Source organism: Megalops cyprinoides, chromosome 18 (genome assembly GCF_013368585.1).
Source record: "Megalops cyprinoides isolate fMegCyp1 chromosome 18, fMegCyp1.pri, whole genome shotgun sequence".
NCBI classification, from domain to species: Eukaryota; Metazoa; Chordata; class Actinopteri; order Elopiformes; family Megalopidae; genus Megalops; species Megalops cyprinoides.
This window is the reverse complement of record NC_050600.1, coordinates 15,616,081-15,635,382: the sequence shown is the minus strand read 5'-3', so window position 1 is coordinate 15,635,382 and position 19,302 is coordinate 15,616,081.

The following is a 19,302-nucleotide window of genomic DNA, read 5'->3' as shown; positions in this document are numbered from 1 at the left end:
TTCAACTGATTATATTGGCAAATATTACTTGGTGAGCCTGGCCTCACAAAATATTGCCATCAGTATTGGACCCAAAATCTGGTATTGGTCAGGCTCCAGTCTTACTTGAAAACCCAACTGTCACTGTATGCGCCAGACCCTATTCCTGCTCAAAATATGTTAGATAGAAAATTGACAAGTGCAAAATGACTCATGGTATTTACATGACAATGTTTCAAGATTCACGTTAATCTGTGTAATAGCATAATTAGATATGCATCATGATGTTATTTGACCCTGTCTTGCAGTAAATCAAGATCCTTTGGCCAAGTAAATTTATATATATAAAACCATGATTTATCAATTTAAATGAAATGGAGGCAATTAAATTACCACCATTTTAATGGATAAGTAAAATCCATCAGTGAGGATCCTAAGTCATTGTACTGTAATCATAATCTTCACCTGAATCAGAATTAGAACGATTAATATTAGCATTTCATACAGATACGTGTACATGGATAATCCCTTGTATGCATAAAACAGAAGATAAAATGAAATGTTGATCGCCAGTTTGCCAGGTTAGCTCATTAGTATGAGATTTTCCTTTAGTAATGAATTTTCCTCATTAAATCATCAGGTAAGGGACACCTTAAAATAGAGCTTTGTTGTGGTTTAGTGTTGCTTTAGACTGAATCTGGGATCTAGTTTGAAAATGGAAACTGTTACCAGTTTGCACCATGCTGTTTCCTCTTGGCCAAGAAGTTAATGCATACTGAGTCTGCACAACAGGCTTCTGTCACAGTAACCAGTGCCCCATTCTGTCCAATTGAAAAATGACAAATCCTTTACATAACAACCTCTCTGCTACAAGGTCACCTAATTTTCATGCCAAAACCCAGATTCTCAGACTGGTAACAGAGACCCATGTTCCACTCATTGCTCAGAAATTTGCTCACAGATTCAGACTACTGATACATGCTCTCAAAAGAAGAGAGATGTCTGCTAGATGAAAAAATAAGCCATTCCCCATTAATATATTTAGGCAGTTGTGAAAACAGTGGGGGACCTATGGGATGGTGCAGTCATTCCCAGGCCTAGCTTTGTAGTGGGGCAAGTCCAGTTTGACTTTGACTTGTCCAGTTTAACATGTGTGCTAAAACATAGCAATGGTTATTTGAATATTCTGCCTGACAATATGTTTGTACACTACAGTCAAAATAACCATCAGTCACTACAACATTGCAATGGGAATGTGATCTCCCTTTTTTGGGTCATGCAGAAAAACCTTGGTTCTTACAGTGAGTTTTCTTCTTATCAGAATGTATTAAATAGGATTGTATTCATAAAGCACTTTTCAGTATCCTGTCTTTCATCACCTTAAACATACTTTTCTTTTAGTTCAGTATGAAAATAGCATGCTTTATGTAGTTGTCTAGCAGGAAAAAAAGTGATTGAATAGTTACAAATATTCTGAAGCCATTAAGCCATTAACTGCAGATATTCCAGCAAAAACAATGGCAAAATGATTGTTAAGCAACTCAGAACTTTTTACTTAAAGTATCAGTTCAGAACATCCATACATGTTAAGGCAGTCTAAAGGATACTTGCCATATTGAGCGCTGAATTATTTTTTGGTATCTAGTGTATTCTCTAACCTGTTAATACAGCAGAGCTGAATGTGTAAGGATTGCCTTAAAAGGTGCTGGTACCCTACAGGACATTGACATATGGCACCTACTTCTACCAGCTGGTTAGGGATTCTCTGGTAAGGTGATTGCATTGAACGGTGTACATGTACAGTCTTTGCAGATTGAAACAATGTAGGCTATACAACCTCTCCATTGCGCTAAAATAGTTTTTTGTTGTCCTCTGCCATGATGCTGCCTTTATTGATTTTTCAAAGCTAAGCCATGTCATCCTGTTGGTGAGGATGATAAACATCCTTAATTGCAGCACACATGTGTCAGTCTCTGTGTGGGTGAAACAAATTGATAATGCAAAGTAGGTCTAAGGGCTAAAAGAAGGGCACATTGTATTTGCATGATTTTGAATATTCTTCACTGCAGTGCTAAAATCTGAAATGCCATGACAAATTCCATTTAAATAAGCATTCACTTTGCCTCATCTCAGTTATAAGGAAACAACTAAACATTGTAAATATTCCTAACAACATATCATCTTCTATATAGAGAATCTATCTACAGAGGTAAGAGAACAGTCAAGAGTCATGTCACAGCATGGACATGCTGGCAAGCAGAGCTGTCATTACAGCAGCAGTTGTGTCTTTAGCTGATTTCTGTTTCTGACAAAGACATTCAGAGCTAAAACTCCACTGTGATCAACATCATCAGGTCTGTCACAGCCCCATGAAGTCTCAGAAAGATTCTAGTAAGTGGTGCTAGGAATGAATCCCCAGCCTAGTCCCCTCATCAGCTCACACCAGTCTCACTGAGTTCAACTGTATGGGTAATTATTAGGGCATTGTATGGGGATAATTCTTTTGATTTTCAGGGTTTGATATCAATTAGGAACAACAGGAAGGAAGATTTACACTGCATGAACATTTGAAATGAATCAGATCAAATCCATCTAGGCAATGTGTGTGCAGGCAACCAAGATGAGGGAATGCAGTTTAAAATAGCAGGCTGGAGAAATGCAGAGATACAGATAGTGCTTGACAATGTGTGCTACTAAATACAAATATTGCAAAACAAAATAACCAAAACATTAATTTATACAGTAAATACAGAATGTAATGCATTTCTCTCCAAGTTATCATTTTTGTTACTTTTGGATTTTCCCCCTTTTTCATCAAACTCTGTAAGCAGAAGTTATTACACATTGTGTGATTAATGGTAGATTGCAAAAACAACAGAACAGTACTAAAATGTTCAATTATTAGCTATTACTTTTATGTTAACTATATTAACATTTACTTTCTTTTTGCAATATTAATTAACATCAATGCAATGACACATTTGAGACATTGAATAAACGATGTCATTACAAAAAAAATATAAATAGAATTGTAATTATTGAAAGTGTCCTTAGGGTCTATTAATGCTTTTTTTCCCCGTTTTCTTTTTTTTCCCTTTTTCATCTTTTCCCATCCTTATTTTAGGAATCATCAATTGCATATATTAGACTCATCTCACCATGACAGTGGGTCTGGACAGTCTTGAGGATAATGAGAAAAACCCTCTGATACACTCAACCACCATTCAGTGACTATTTTTCACACTACGAGTCCCACAGTGCACCACATTGGACCAAACACCGGTAGGAGGATAAGTGCATCTCTACTAACGTCATCGGAGTTACTAATTGGTTCCTGTTGAGTTGCATGGTGCCTGAGAATGGTGAGAGGAAGAAATCATTGGTCATTGTACGCTAATGACACAACTGGGCTCAAACCTTGGCTGGGAGTGATTGAGTCACTCATGATGTTAGGATCATGTTTTTAAAAAAAGGGAGTTTTGCAAGCTCAGAAAAGTTAACTTCAGTATATTCCACAAAGGCTATAAGCTTCTTTTCCATTTACATTATTTGAAAAGACTGTGCAAGTCTGGCAGGTTTGACAAAAACCGCACACAGGTATGACAGACACAGGCATTTCAGACAACACCTTTCCTCCAACCGCAGTGACAGTAAACAGTTACATTCAAATGGTGCTTTTCATCTTAAAGAAAGGTACTGAACCATATCAGTTAGGGTTAAATTGCTGCAGACAGTCTAGGTCTGCATTCCAAACAGCAGCTTAAATGTCTTGAAGCCTAAGAATACTTGCAGTCTCTTCAGCCTCAATGTCTCAATGATTAGACACCCAACCACAAATACCACAAATGGTTTTTATACCATAATAGCACATACAATATGGAACTGTTTGTTTCAGTAACCAGAATAACCAGCAGCCTGGAAAAATGGTGGAATTTTTGGAATTTATATGTCTACAGTAGGCAGGGGAAGGCAATCAGCAGCACCAGTTCACAAGGCCATGGAGAAACTGAAGTACACAAAAGAGTCCAAATATCCAAAAAGCTCTAACAACCCAGGGCAGCTGTGAAGTGAACAGTGATACAACGCATTTGCCATCTGGAGTAAGTTGGCGCATGGCCACTAGGTTATGGTGTGGTACTGGCAGGCACATCCCATCAGTGGGAGCAGAAAATGAGGCAACCCACAAGATTCTAGGTGGGTGTAGCCTCTAAGGCCTCTCCACCTTTTGGACACACAGTGCCAATTTGAAAGATTGTTGGCAGCTGTGTTATAGGGTGATGCTTCTCACGTGTGCAGGTTACTGAATGTTGGGCAGCTATCCAGGAGGGCTGAATAGAAAGGTGCTGTGTGAATACTGTGTTATTAAGGATTGTGTGATAGTATGTTAATGTGCTGAACACAACAGATCAGATAAAATATACAAATTGTAAATACAATATCAATAAATCATGAAGACCGTTATTCTATTATATCTGTGGTCTCAGCAAAGTCTCAAAGAATTTCAGTTACTCATTTGCAATTAAAACTAGTGAAGATTAACCATAATTAGCCCATGTGAAAAGATTCCTGTGCACACAATCAGCAGTCTGAAGGCAGCATAGATGGTCAGGTATATGGCAAATAAAGTTGACAAATAAAGGATTGAACTATTTAACATAAAAACCCAAGTTGTGACCTTTGATTCAAAACCTTTTATGAAAACCATAAACCAAAAGTATTGGATGTATGAGAAAGGAAATGGTCTCCAAATCTGTTACACCTTCATCACATTTAACTCTTCCAAGAAAATAAAATTCCATGGTGTGTTGCTGATGAGCAACTGAAGCATTTTCAAACCTAAGAGAAAACTACAAGAAAGTTTCAAAGGCTTCTTTCAGGATGTAAGGTGAACAGACAACACCACTAATTTTTTATTTATGTATTTTTGTTTTGTAGGTGACATTCCGAAGAAATATAGAGAGGGTGAGATGAATATACCTCAACTGAAAAGTATTATTCCCACTTTTGAAAGTGGACAATTCTATGCGCAACTGTTACTACATGACATGAAAAAGGCCTTCACTGGCATATTTTCTTCTGTTGAGAACAAAATCAATTGCAGGGTACAACACTGAGAGTGTTTTCTCAATTGCCTGAATATGGCAAACTGCTGCAGTCCATTTTGGGACCCAGTGTCTGAGATTGGGTTACACAGGAAAATTTTTTAACTATGAGGGACCACAAAGCCAAACCGGCAAGCAGCTGAAAAAAAATAATCATTTATAGCACTTTGACAATAGATGTTTAATTTCATCTGCTTCCACTGTCACTGGTAGCTAGTCATTGGTCAAGAGATAAGGTACAGTATGATTGGTCACAGAATCTGATGCTGAACCTAAATTTAAAACCTGATTGGAAATGGATTGTAAGGTCAAGGTTAATCTCACTTCTCAAAGGCAAATCTCACAGGCAATCCAGCCATTTTGCAGTGGCAGTTAACTGGACAGTCTTATAATAAATTCACTGGCATATCTTAGGCATCACTTTGCCTTCAAATGTCTTCAACAAGAGAGAAACAGCAGCTGTCATGTGTCCTGGTTTGTGCAGAGAATAGTTAAAAATATCTGGGTATTTTTTTCACTATTATACTTATTAGAAAAGCAAATATGAAGAGTTTGGTGTATAGGTTTGACAGTGAGCCTACTTTTTACCTTGTTTTACCAAAGATAATTAACCTTTAATAACTTGTAAGTGAATTATTGTTGTTATTATCACAGCATGGGAGATTAATGGTTCTCCTATATAGTTAGCAGGAATGAGAAACATGTTGGGAGCTGCTGTAGCTTGCCTGCCAAGAAACATTAGCTACACACACTGCTAGGTAGGCATATTGTCAAATATTGGTATTCAGACTTTATGAAAGCTAATTATCCACATTTTTTTGAGTAATGTTTTAACCAAACAAGCTAGCTTCTCTAGTTGTGAGTAAGTTAGGTAGCTCAGGTTGACATCTAGCTAGCTTGCTTCTGCTCAATGTTAGTTAGCTTCCTCAAAGCAACTAAGTCTCTTAGGCCTGTGGCAAAACAGGTCTTCCTCAAAGTCACAGTTCATGTGCTAACTTGATACAAAATGTAACTGTCTAGCTTTTCAGTCTACAATGCACTTTTGAAAGACTACACAAATTGATGTTAATGTTAATGTTAAAATTTAGTAACTCCACTTCATTACAAAACAAAAAGAATGACCAGATGTACTAACCAGAAGTGTTAGTGTTGATTAATAGGAATGTACAAGCAGTCCATTGGAAATAATTGAGTCAATAAAACTCATGAATATGGTAATGAAATCAGAGCATATTTGAGTAAAATCAGTACATGTATAGTTAATTGTATTTATTTGAATATAAAATAACAATGATTGGAATAATCTGGATGTATTTATAAACAAGTTTTCATATTCACAGGTACAGACAGGTGTACTTTGTCTGAGGTGATGACCTTTCATCTGTTCAATATTAATAAAAACTTTGGAGCATTGGTCATGTCATGCCACATTCCCTTTTGTCAGCAGACTGGGGATATATAGTTTTTATATAAATAACCACTTTATGAGTTTTACAGTTTACAGAAAATAATGATTTAGACAGCTCTTTGCCAGGTGGGTTTATGCACATACCACTAACATGTCATTCATCATCTTTACATTCTTTACATCTTGACAATCCCAGTACCAATAAATCCCTGTAGCTAATGGATGTATCCTTTGCTTATTCCAGTTGTCATTAGCCAAATGCGTTGATGTAATATAAATATACTGGTAAGGTACAATGTTTTTATTAGAATACTCAGTCAGTTTTATTGCTGCATGCCACTCTTGAATGTAAAATTATATTGGCATAGGACATTTGGCATGTGGGACTGTGGGTGTGTTGACTAATGATGTATGTGTTGTTCTTGTGCCAAAACCCTTCTTCTTATAAATCTTACAGAAAAGTTAATTGATAATGTATGCCTGAGTCAAAGCCCGACAGGATTTCAAGCAGGGTAAAATGTTTAAAAATGTTTTAAAATGTTTAAATGTAGACAATACCACAGGCAAAAGAATGCTGTTATTAGGTTACTTGATTCAAAGCTTCCCAAAAGGTCCAGCACCCACTGACTACTAATACAAGATGTGACTTATGTTCTTTATACAGTAAGATTTTTTTTTTTTTAAATAGAAAGTGGCATTCTCCAGAATGATTGTGTGCAAAGATTATAATGATACAAAGTCATTCCCATACCTCTTACAACCAATGTAATTATTAAAAACTTCTATAGTTGCAGTCACAGATACAGATGCATGAATTCTAATGAAAGGGGAAAATGTTTGACGAAAAAACATCGTACTGTATCTTGTTTATAAACTATTATTATTATTATTATTATTATTACTGTTGTTGCTATTCTCATTGTCCAATTCACAGGAATTTTAATGTCAAAGCAGTTTGGGATTACCCACACAGCTGTTTGTCTCCGCAAGGTGCTTCAAGTCTACAGTTAAACTCTCTTGCTCTGTGATGTAAGTGTATGCAGAGAGAGAGCAGAGTTGACTACTCACTCTGGTGGCCTTACATTTAAGGATTACAGATGACAGGTTTAATGCACTGCAGTCCTTTCTTCACAAGTCATCCAGTTTCAAATTTTCCTCCTCCAACAGCCTAATCACCCTCAGTGGTCTCTTCAAGAGGCAGGCAAGGCTTTGTGAGTGTCCATGAAGTTCATGTCTAGAGGTTATTCTTGATTCGGTATTTGAAGATCCCATTACTGGAGGTCAGCTCAGCATTTGGAGCGAGTATGGTCAACTCAAGCATCTGGAGGCTTCAAGGAAACAGAATGAGGAGACTGCCTTGGAAACCGCCATAGAGATGGTCCTTGAAAGACCTAAGGTGACAGTTCCCAGTGTAGCAGAGCCAGGACTGTATGCATTAAAGCTGAATACTAGTTTGAGCTGATTTGTCTTTTGTTTTCATAAAAGCTATTTAATTTTCAGATTGTGAAGCCTTGGGAACAATGTGTGTGTTGCCAAGAAACATCAAATACCAAAATGATGTAAAGTTTTTTATGGTGTACAGTACAATCAGTTAATGCTTAACAAGCTCAAAGAAGTGAACATTGTACACTTTACTATATGGTAACTAATAACAAAGTAACATTATTTAATGCTTGATAAATTCTCATGACATTAATTATAAAGGTGTGGTGACGTTTGACAAAAATGGAACATTACTGGGCAAAACAATATCACTGACAAATACAATATTAACTCTTGGGTCGTTCACATTCAAACACCACTGATATCTACTTGACAGCACCTTGACATCACAGGACCTCTCAAACCTTATGTCAATGGACCACTTCCTTTACTACCTACTTCAGATGGAAGAGTAGTAGTAGTAGGGTTATCAAGTCATAACAGAGATGAATTAACCACAGGCAGTTATGACCACCTCTAAGAGAAACAATTTAAGTCAACAGTTTGATTTATCAACATTGTTATGTTTCCAGAATGCTGACCAAGTGTGTACCTGTACTTGTTCATGGTGGAATGTGAGTTAGCAGCTATGTGAAGTGTTACTGAAATGTATAACATGCTACAGTCCATATTGGTTGCTTTTACACTACATTGATACAGACCACTAAGTTGGTGATGTTATAGTATATATCTATGACTACTATAACTATTGTATGAACAGACATAATTACAAATCATTTAACAATCACTATTAACAAGCTACCAAGTTTAGTCAATGCTCATTTAATGTATGTGTAAATTATTAAATTATTAAATTAGAGAAGATCACACTAAATAAAGCAAACCCAGCTTAGGCTGGCCTCAAAGAAATACCTGCTCTCTGTAGAGCAAAAAAAAATGGAATTTGTCTCCAGTATTCTGAAATATTGTATCAAGCAATACACATGTGCCATGCATATTGTGGTCAGCTTTTCTAGTTTTATTATATTTGTGATGAAAATATACTTTCTTTAACAATGAAGGGGGAAGCTTGCCTACATTGCTTGTATGGTAGCCATTTATGAAATAAAATTGATCATGTAATTGTTTTTAAATGAAGTAATGTTATATCACAGAGTAAAAGAGAGCTCACTAAAAATTTAATCAAACAAAACATCTGTTTCTACACTATTCTGGGACCATTATCTTAACCAATCCAAGACTTTGATATCAGTATGCAAGCTAAATAGTTATGGTTTTTGAGGAAACCCCTCAAAGAGGCTCATCAAGCATACCCATTCCCAGCAGGGCATCAAATCATACTCACTTAAACACACAACATTGGTAAAATATACCTTCATGTAAGTACCGGGAATGAGAACATAGCTTCTCTGTTCCCTGAGAAACTATAGCAATTACATTCCCTTTCCACAACAGAGCATGCAGGTCTCATGTGGATACTGGTCATCACTGCCAAATTCTCAAATCTCAAACAGCCAAAAAAGAAAAACCTTGACAATTTTTCTACTCAGTCTTGCATGAGATGACCATTGCTTAATAAATGATGCCCCACATTGTGAGACAAATGTTAAGGAAAAAATAAAGGAACACACAGACACATCATGCCTGTCATTCTCACCCTGTCCTTTGAGGGTACTGGACAGGCAGGCCCTCAGTTATGGGGCACAAAAGATTACCCTTTGCAATGCCATGCATGTGCTATTATAGCACAGGTGGTGGCTAACCAGCCAGAGCTGGCATGGGCATGGACGAACGGGCACACACTACTCAGTCATTCCAAATTGGAAGCAGTGTAATTACTGGCCTGAAACGAGTCCTCTTCTCTCCAGATGATATTCATGGGGAAGAAAGCCAAAGGTGATTACTTTACCAGCATCCATCCATTTTCTGTTTCCTCCAACTGCAATCTGTTTGTAGCATCTGTTGTTCTCCAGTAAGGATTACAAACAAGAAACAGCCTGACTTACTGTGCGAGTAACAAATGAAGTCAGTTTTATCATTTACATGATCATTTGCACAGATATAGTTTTCAAAGTTTATTTTTTATTATCACACAACACATAAAATTATAGGACTATGAATTATGTAATTGCATTAACCAGTTGCTAAAAACAAGCAAAGATTGCATAGTACAGAATGGTACAGTACCTGTATGTGGTAGTAATAAGGGAACTGAGCTTTTAACTTTAAGGGTGAGATGCTGCAACTGTATTACTAAACAAGGTATTTAACATGGATTCCATCAGTATATATTCTTATGCATTAATTAATAATATTGTGGAGTGTGGTGGCATAGAAATCAGAGTAGACCTGCCAGGAGCTAAAGCTTCAATGTACATTGCCACAGGAGGTAACACTGTTACATTTCCAAATGACCCAGATCCCTTCAAAGCCTATGCTGCAAACAAACTGAATCCTAGTAATGTCACATTTGCCTGTCTGTGATGCCAGCCATGATTCTTACAGTGTTTAATATTTAAAGCCATGGCTGTTGAATTTGGATAATATATAGCTAATGTTTTTTAGTCTTTTATTTCACATCAGCCTATTCATGAGGAGCTTTTGATATGCCAGCCACATTTCTTTAATATACAAGTGCACAAGTTTGATCATTTGAATTCTGATTCACACACTCACTCACACGCACAGATATAAGAAATTTGTATTCCAAAGAAAATACTGCTGAATAATTTAACATTTAAATTTGTACATGAGAAAAAAAAGAAAACCATTTCAAAAAAGCACATTCCAGCCCTTGCCACCCCAGGTCTGCTGCTGCAGCAGACGTCTGTCCATGGGAGTCTAACTGTGGTGCTGAATTATTCAGCAGTGAACACACAAGCCACAGTTTCTCACAAATTTCAATTTTGGACGACCATCAGGAAGGTTTTGGAGCACTTGCAATTAACCTGGGGGAGGCTGGATGTCTTATTAGATTGAAAGGGGGTGAATAATAATAAACATTTCAAGTTCTGGAAAAGAGCAACTCTTGTCAATTAGCCACTGAGTAAAGACCATGCTTTGCTTCTCAAGTTCACTTTCCTCTAAAGCTGTGCTTGCGGTGGTATTTTACAAATAAATCGCAACATTAATAACCAAAAAATAAATATGTCCATTAATAAGTAAACAAAGAGCGTTATTTGTGAGAATAACATTTGCCAATACAAAAACCTGTTGAGCTGTGAAGCAGGTTATAGTGTCAGGTTTATATCAGCAGCCAATGTAGACTATTTTGTTATTCAGCTAGATGGAATGACTGATGAGGTGAAGCCATGACGAAAATTCACATACACATTGTTCTATTAAACAAGCAATTGCCAAGGCAAAGCTAAAGGAGGGCAAATAACAGAAAGTATAAAAGGAAACGACTCCTCATGCACAACGATCTGATGTGTAATTTAAATGCACTGTGTGACTGGTTTTACTTTTTCCTGCCAGAAACCAAAATCAATTCCTCACCCTTTAGAGTCAGAGAAAAAAAAAAAAGATTGGCAGATCTTTTCCACTCCATTTTATTCCATACCTTTTCTTTAAACAGGTAAGAACTTCAAAACTGATTTTGTCTTTAAAGAGGCCATAACCATAAGAATCTAAACCATTGTTATGTATTTTCACAGGTCTCCAGTTTATCCCAGAGGTGAACCACAAGCACATCATAGTCTCTGTGTCATCTATAAACCAAGTCGTGGATGGTGATTAGTATAAGGGGAAATTTGGGGAGCTTTCACTTATCCTGATATTATGGGCAATGCTTTATGTGGATCTGACGCATAAATAGTCTACTTTGCTCAGTTCAACAATGAATTCTAAAGTGCTACCTGTACAGTTAGCCCCAAAAAAGCATTTACTGCAGAATAATCTCCTGCAAGGTGGAAAATCACCAACTGCCAATCTCACAAATGCTCTGGCGAGTTTATTTGCCAGTGACACAGAAAGTTTGTGCTCCTTTTCACAGTTTCTGGAAACCCATATGCTTTTTATTCACAGTACTGATATGCATGGTATAGAGATTGCAATATTGACAAGGAGACCTAATCTTACCTCTTAAGAGGTACATGAGGTCTTTAGAATCATCAGTTGTGCACCTCAATTGCTTTATATGTGGGGCTTTGAGCCAGGTAAATAACCTTCATGTGCAATGCTACCTAACTCTTTGAACAGTTTGTATAGACTGTATTCAGAGCCCAATACAGAACATAATTCCTCTAGAGGTGGACCTTAAAACAGGTGTAATTAACTCTATGCATACAAAGCAATGTAAACAGTCTACCAATGATTGGTTGAATTCGACAGCAGTAAATTGCCCTCTGCTTTGTTATTCATGGTTTATTTAATAGCTCTTAAAAATTGGGGATACTTTAATCAAAAAAGTGTGTGTTTGTGTGTGTGTGTGTGTGTGACTTTACATTTGTATGCAGGTGGTATTTATTTTAAACAAAAATGAAAACTTCAAAGTCTGAACTTAATTAATATGGAAGAAACATGTCTCTCACTAGGAAGTGGAATATCAAGTACAGCAGAAGGTCAGTAAAACACCTGACAAGGGAAAATAAATCCAATTTCAATAATAACATGAAAGTTTTAGTTGCATAAGAACAAACCCATTTAATGATGGTTCGTACTGCTGTCTGGACTATTTTGGCTAAGGTGAATAGAGTTGTATATGACATAATATGATACACAATACATAATATCAACAAAAAATCCTACAACTGAATTGCATTTCCAAGTATATCCCCAAACAGCACTTTAAAGAGAAAATGGTTTGCACACACTTCATTATGTGTAACACAAAGCAATAATACATTAACAACGAAGCATTTTATTTATGGTCTTGTTGTTTTACAGGTTATTCCATTCTCTTGCCTTACATCATTTCAAGTATACCCACAAGCTGTAACAATAGAGGCCAATGATAGGCACTGATACTCATTAAATAAGTCTTCAGATATCCAATCTACAGATAAATGTTTATAGTGTTCCATATAATAGGTTTCATGAATCTACAACATGTAATCATACAGTATGTATGTCATATGCTGGGAGCATGCCTGAGACTGTAAATGGGGAATTATCATATCTGCCCAGGCTATTAGCAAGGTAATAATGTGCACTTGTACCTCAATGGGTTAAGTGTGTAAGCAGGGGTTTATTGAGGCACAGTCTGGGAAAAAAGAGACGTGTAGTTAGCCAGGCAAAGAGCTCACTGACTACAAAGTATACACTAGAAAGGGAGCAGTGGCATTTGTGTGTGTCTTGCTTGTGATGTGTTGTGTGGGAGCAGCTGCTGTTTGTATGCCAAACTCGAGTGAGTGGAAACAGTGACCAGGCAAGCCAGTGGATAGTATGAATCGGGGAGTTACCTAGAGCGGAGACTCCAGACATGGTACCTAAGCAAGACTGGCAGAGAAAGCTAAGCGGTATGTGAGGGCCCTGGCAAAGGAAAGTGTTTGATTCAGAAGCTGTCAGAAAGTGTGTGGCAAGCTGATCCAGTGCTGTTTCACATAGCTGAGGTAACATTATTTGAAAGATATGTTTTTAAAAGCATGAAATGGTTGGCATTAATGCATTAACACCTTCATAATACAATACATCAAGCACTGAAAGGATTGGTATATATTAAAATTTGTTGATAATAATTCACACAATACATAATGAAAATCCATATATGTCATTAGGAATGCACTCCATACATAACAAATATTATGACATGGTAACAAAGAGCTATGTAGGAAGTGACATAACGTATTATGACACATGACAGTATATCATAAATACCAAAGCTGCACATTAAGAAATCACTGGGATAAGGCATTACATCTTGAACTCACAGAAAAGTTCTGTCAAAAATGATTGCATCAGTTCATGTGTATGTCTTTGATACTGAACTTCATACTGAACTTCATAGTTCTCTGATAAGAAGAGGAATAGTCTTAACAATGCCATTGGCTGACATATCTGTATAACTGTATTTTTCTACTGTTTGTCATAACAATAAAAAATGTTCAAAAGAATGCCTTTTCACTGCATTCTGTCTCAACTAGAGACCAGTGAGCAGGGACCTTTCTCAATATGGAAATGTATGTATTTGACAGCTGTTAAATATAATCTGACTTTATTGAACCCAAGTGTTTGAAAGATTACATTGTTTATGTGAGGCCAGTGATTACTACTTCAGGATCATTCTATTTGTCTAAAAAAAGAGACAAAATAAAGTGTCTTTTTATAGGGCCAATGTTGGTATTTAGATGGTGGGAAACAGTGTAGGACATATGGACATGGTTCACAATTGTGTTAATCTCAAAGGTCCTGAGATCACTGTTCTTGAACCAACACGTGTTGTGAACAGACATTTTAAGAATTAATTTTAGAATTTCATAAGTGTGTTTGTGGGCTTCAGGTGAGGTGACATTACTTTGATTATTCATATGCCTCTAATTGCAATTACATTGGCACTTCACCTTGGCATTATTGACTAGTATAATTCATAAATAAGCAGTAATAAAGCATCATAGGCTCGCCTTTTGCAGTTCAAACAATGTTTTGAACAACTATGCATGACTAATTTGCTGGTCTCCCAGTTACTGGAGCACACAGCATCTAAAGAAAGATCATCTGTACTCTTCAGAAAAATACATTTGGAATGCTTTTCAACAGATGCAAGCAAAACAATCATGTTCAAAATGCACATAATTCAACTATACGCAATTTGCGATTTCAAAGAAAGTCTAAAAGTATTTATATAATCTATCTCTTGTAGTGCTTTACATCTAAATGACCTCCATCTCCTCTGATGTGTCTGAATTGTTACATCAGACAGTCATCTGAAGATATGCAAGTATTTTTGACCATTTATTTCTGCTTCTGTTCTCCCTTCACTGGTTTATCCAGACCATACTTTGAGCCCTCTTCCTGTCCCTCCCTGCCTTAGTAGCAATCTTCTGACTGTCCCCCACCTGCAACCCTCTGGTCCCCATCCCATGCAAAATGTACAACAGAATGTGATTCTGTGATTTTTTTTTAAATCCAGCCACCTCATGGTTGCTTAAAGCAAACGTTCTATTTATGTCATGTCTTTGCTTGCAGCTATTTCATATGAAATCAACATCCACAAAACTTCATAATTCAATATTAAACGACCTTAAATATTTATATTTTTAAATGCCTAAAAGCAAAAATTGGATGATTTAAATCCTGGTGACAGCTTTTTAAATGGAGTATTTACTGTAGTTTTGTTATTCAGTGTTAATCGATGAATTAAAATAAAGTAGTTATTCTTCAGACAAACACACCAAGTTGCTCATTTGTACAAAAGTTATTTTAATAGGATTGCCATTGCAATTACTCATATAAAAATGAAGCCAAAAGTTACATTAAACAATATGGCTCACATTAAATCAAAAGCAGAAACAGTGATATTTGTTTCCTAAAATATTTTCTCTGACTTGCCCTTGTAGTTTCATATTGCTGTCAGAAGAAAATCTCTTTAAATCTTTATATCCAAGTCTCAGATTTTAGAAACTGGGATGTGGCCCCAATCACTTCTGTTGAACAAAGACAAATATTTCCACAGAAGAATAGTAAAGGTTTATGCAGTGCAAACTAATGTAAGTAATTATATTCTGCTGTTTTCTTGCTTGTTTTTTATGGACACAAAGCTCAAATATTGATATGTGTGCTCACTGTACGAAACAATGTGTTTATCAATTATGGAAGTGAATTCTTGAAATATCACATTATTCATAGGTTTAATTGAACCATTTGCATGGCATTTCCCCTGAACATTAGCACAAATTGCATATTTTCTTATCATGCTCACTTATTCATCCCTGTGAGGCTGCTAGGGTCAGACAGTGGCAGCAGCACCGATTATAGAAAATCTTAAGTCCAGAAGCTCCAAGGCCATTTTAGCATGATGCGCACAACACAAAGCTAGATTGCCTAGCTATATGGCCAGATTTGTTTTGGAGGAATGGGTGGTTTTAACATAAATCATTTTTTGTGGGATTCATCCTGACAAATGTTCAGTCAGATACATAATTCGACTGACATTAATGTAAGATATCTAATTATCAGACCTGGTGGAACATCAATAGTTACTCCTATGCATATTTGCCTGCCAACAAGAATAAATTGTGACAAGAAAACATGTCTTAATCCTATCAGCAATGCACTAGTAGTATACCCACATACTGCAAACCATTTTCAATCAGGTAGTAGTGATCTAGCCAGCAAGCTATTGCTGAGTCATGTATACTTGCTATTTTAGTTCTTGTCGGTCAAAATAAGAGGCATGGAGATCTCAGCTTTCATTGAAAGCAGAGATTGTCTATGAGCTGAGTGTTTGGACTCGTAACCCTCACTCTACCCACATTATTGATTTTCTTAATATTAATACTATTGTGATTTTTTTTCTTTTTCCAATACGTATAAATGCATTTTGTGTTAGATGTGCAGAATGTGATACCCCCCATCTAGCACAAAGGCCTCTTTTCCAACAACTTTTGCCTCAGTGCCCCACATGAAGGCCACAATCATCCCCATTGAAACCCCTGCGCTAGAGGCTCACACTTTTAAATTGCTGTTAAGAATAATAATGATAATCCCTCTTTTTGTAATTAAAAAGTAACTTCTTTAACTGATCTATAATCACTCCTCTGCCACCAGCACTGGTCAGTACAATGATTTTACAAAGTTTTTTCAGAATATGATTGAGACTTTAAATCACCAACTACTGTCCTCCTCTCTTCCTGATGTGTTAGACACTGACTCATCCCTCCTCATAACAGCTCCTAGGTTTTCTCAATTTGAAACCACCAGCATGTCCTGGGTGTCTGGGCTAATTGGAAAAATGAAACCTTCCACCTGTCTCTTGGACCCCATCCTAGCTTCCCTTATCAAGTCTTGCGCACTCACTAAAGCCCTAGTCGTAACAGGAATCGTTAACAAATCCACGGAGTTTGACGTTAACTTTTTACTTAGTAGAAAAGCTTCTTCATGCTTTTGTCACCTCGGGTTTGGATTACTGCAGTGCCCTCCTGGACTGGTGACCCCACACCACCTCTTAACAAGCTACAATTCAGAAACTCTGCAAAAGAGATTCTAACTCGCACAGACATCCCAGCACAATCCCCAGTCCTTTTTAAATTGCACTGGCTGCCTATAAATTTCAGGGTGGGTCAAAAAATATTGCTTCTCATCCACAAGACCATCACTGGTCCAGCTCCTGCCTACATTTGTCAGTCCCTCAACCCCTATGCTTTCTCATGCCTCCTAAGTCCTCACTTTTGGAGATCCTGCCTTCTTAGTTCTCTGCTCCTCAAATGAGAACCCCTCTACCTGACTCTCTGAGTCACCAAGAATCAAAAATTGATAAAAAAAAAAAATGATGTCCTTTTAATATTGGCTTTTAAAAATAATTTGTCTGAGTAATGTTAATCTTCTCTGTTTTATTTTATTAATTGCTTTTATTTTCATATTTTGGATTATTTTTGACTTCCCTGTGGTATGTTCAGACTGTGGTGTATTGTATTTTGTTTGTTATATTAAATATAATAATATATATTCATTATTAATAATTTTTAATAATAATAACAACAATAATAATATAATATTAAATAATAATATTAATTAATATTAACAATATTAATATATTACTTATACTTTAATATAAAACATATATTTAAACATATGTATTTAAAATTCCCATTTTTTACATTATAAGTAGCTGCTGCACAGTCTTGGAAGGTGCTTTAAAAAACTCCTGCTGTCACTCTCCTTTTTGTTGTCTCAGTATGCTGTTCTGACCGTCAAATATTTCCGTCTTTCTCACGTTTCTGGCTGTCAGCCTCATTAAGAATCAGATGTAGACATTGAAGAGAAAAGAATTTGAGGTGACTGGGAGGCTATTGGAATTTACTTACAAAAAAAAGTGTTTCAAACGATAAAACGTAGCTCTCATTAAATTAACATTTAATGATTACATTTCTAAACGATTATTTTTGCTGTGAAAATCTTTGGCAGAATGAAGGATCAGAATCTGGAAAAAAAATGTGATGATGATCCATTTATTTATTTAATAAATGTATTAATTTACTTAATTTTTATTGAGCACATTTTCACACGACATTTCTTTTCATCTTAGTACAGTATGTTTGTACTCTAATACTGTCTTGTATTCGATCAAACTGAAAATCGAGTTTTTCCAGGATACCACCACAATGTTTGTCATATTTTCATTATTGATGTCTTTATAAAAGCATAAATGGGCTGTATTTTGACTCATTAAATATGTCATCAGATAGCTGATGGTACAACAGACACCTCACTTTCCGTGTAAGGTACTCATTTTCTTTTTGAATCTTCATTTCCTCCTGTTAAATTGAGGTATTCCTACATGAGTGACAAGCTATAGAAATGTATGAATACACTGTATGCAATTGCTGCCTTTTTGCAGTGAGTCTTCACATAAGCCAAGTACCCTGATAGCAACAGCTAGCTGATTTTTAGGGAGTTAACTGGTTTGTATGAAACTACTTAGCTATATTCTAAAATTTTATTAAACATGCTCATCTCCTAACAGATAAGAAATTTGTACTGCTAAAAGAGACATGATATCCATACAATCCAGCAGTATAAAACCCATAGCTTACATGGGAATTTCATTTAGAGACAGTTTACATTCTGCTAGTATGTGATTAAAATATTACTTTTGTATCTGGATTGGGTCTGTTCTGGTATTCAATAGCACAGCAAGATGTCATACTTGTGATTAAATAGAAGTGAATCATCATTTTTATCTAAGAAATGTACATGTGTTTTCAGCTATTTTTTTGCTCATTTCATGTGCATGATGTGGCAAGAAATGTATCTGTTGACTTGTATGCCACATGGAAAAATAACTGCAATGTGAATTAGCTGACTGTGCAAAAGTGATCTGTGTTTTTTCACATCTGTGTTTATCTGTGTTGATCTGTTTACAACAAGCCAGCTATCTTTCTTTAGTAATGGTCTTCTTATTCTAAAGAGGTTTGGTGTTAAGAGCCAAGCACATATTGAATTACCAGTAAGCTAATATGTCATTTTATTTTCCTATTGGACACATGTGTTTCTTAAAAATGGTGGTAAATACATCAGTTATTACTGTGTCCCTGTTTGATGAAGATTTAACCACATTGTGTGCACTATACACATTTTAGTTTTATTATTTCATCATTTCATTATTTGTTATTTCAAAATCACATGCAGCGTTTTACATTAAAGCTAATGTAGACTACATTGATCCCAAATAAGAGATCAACAATGTCATTGGCACCACTTGTTTAAAGCTTT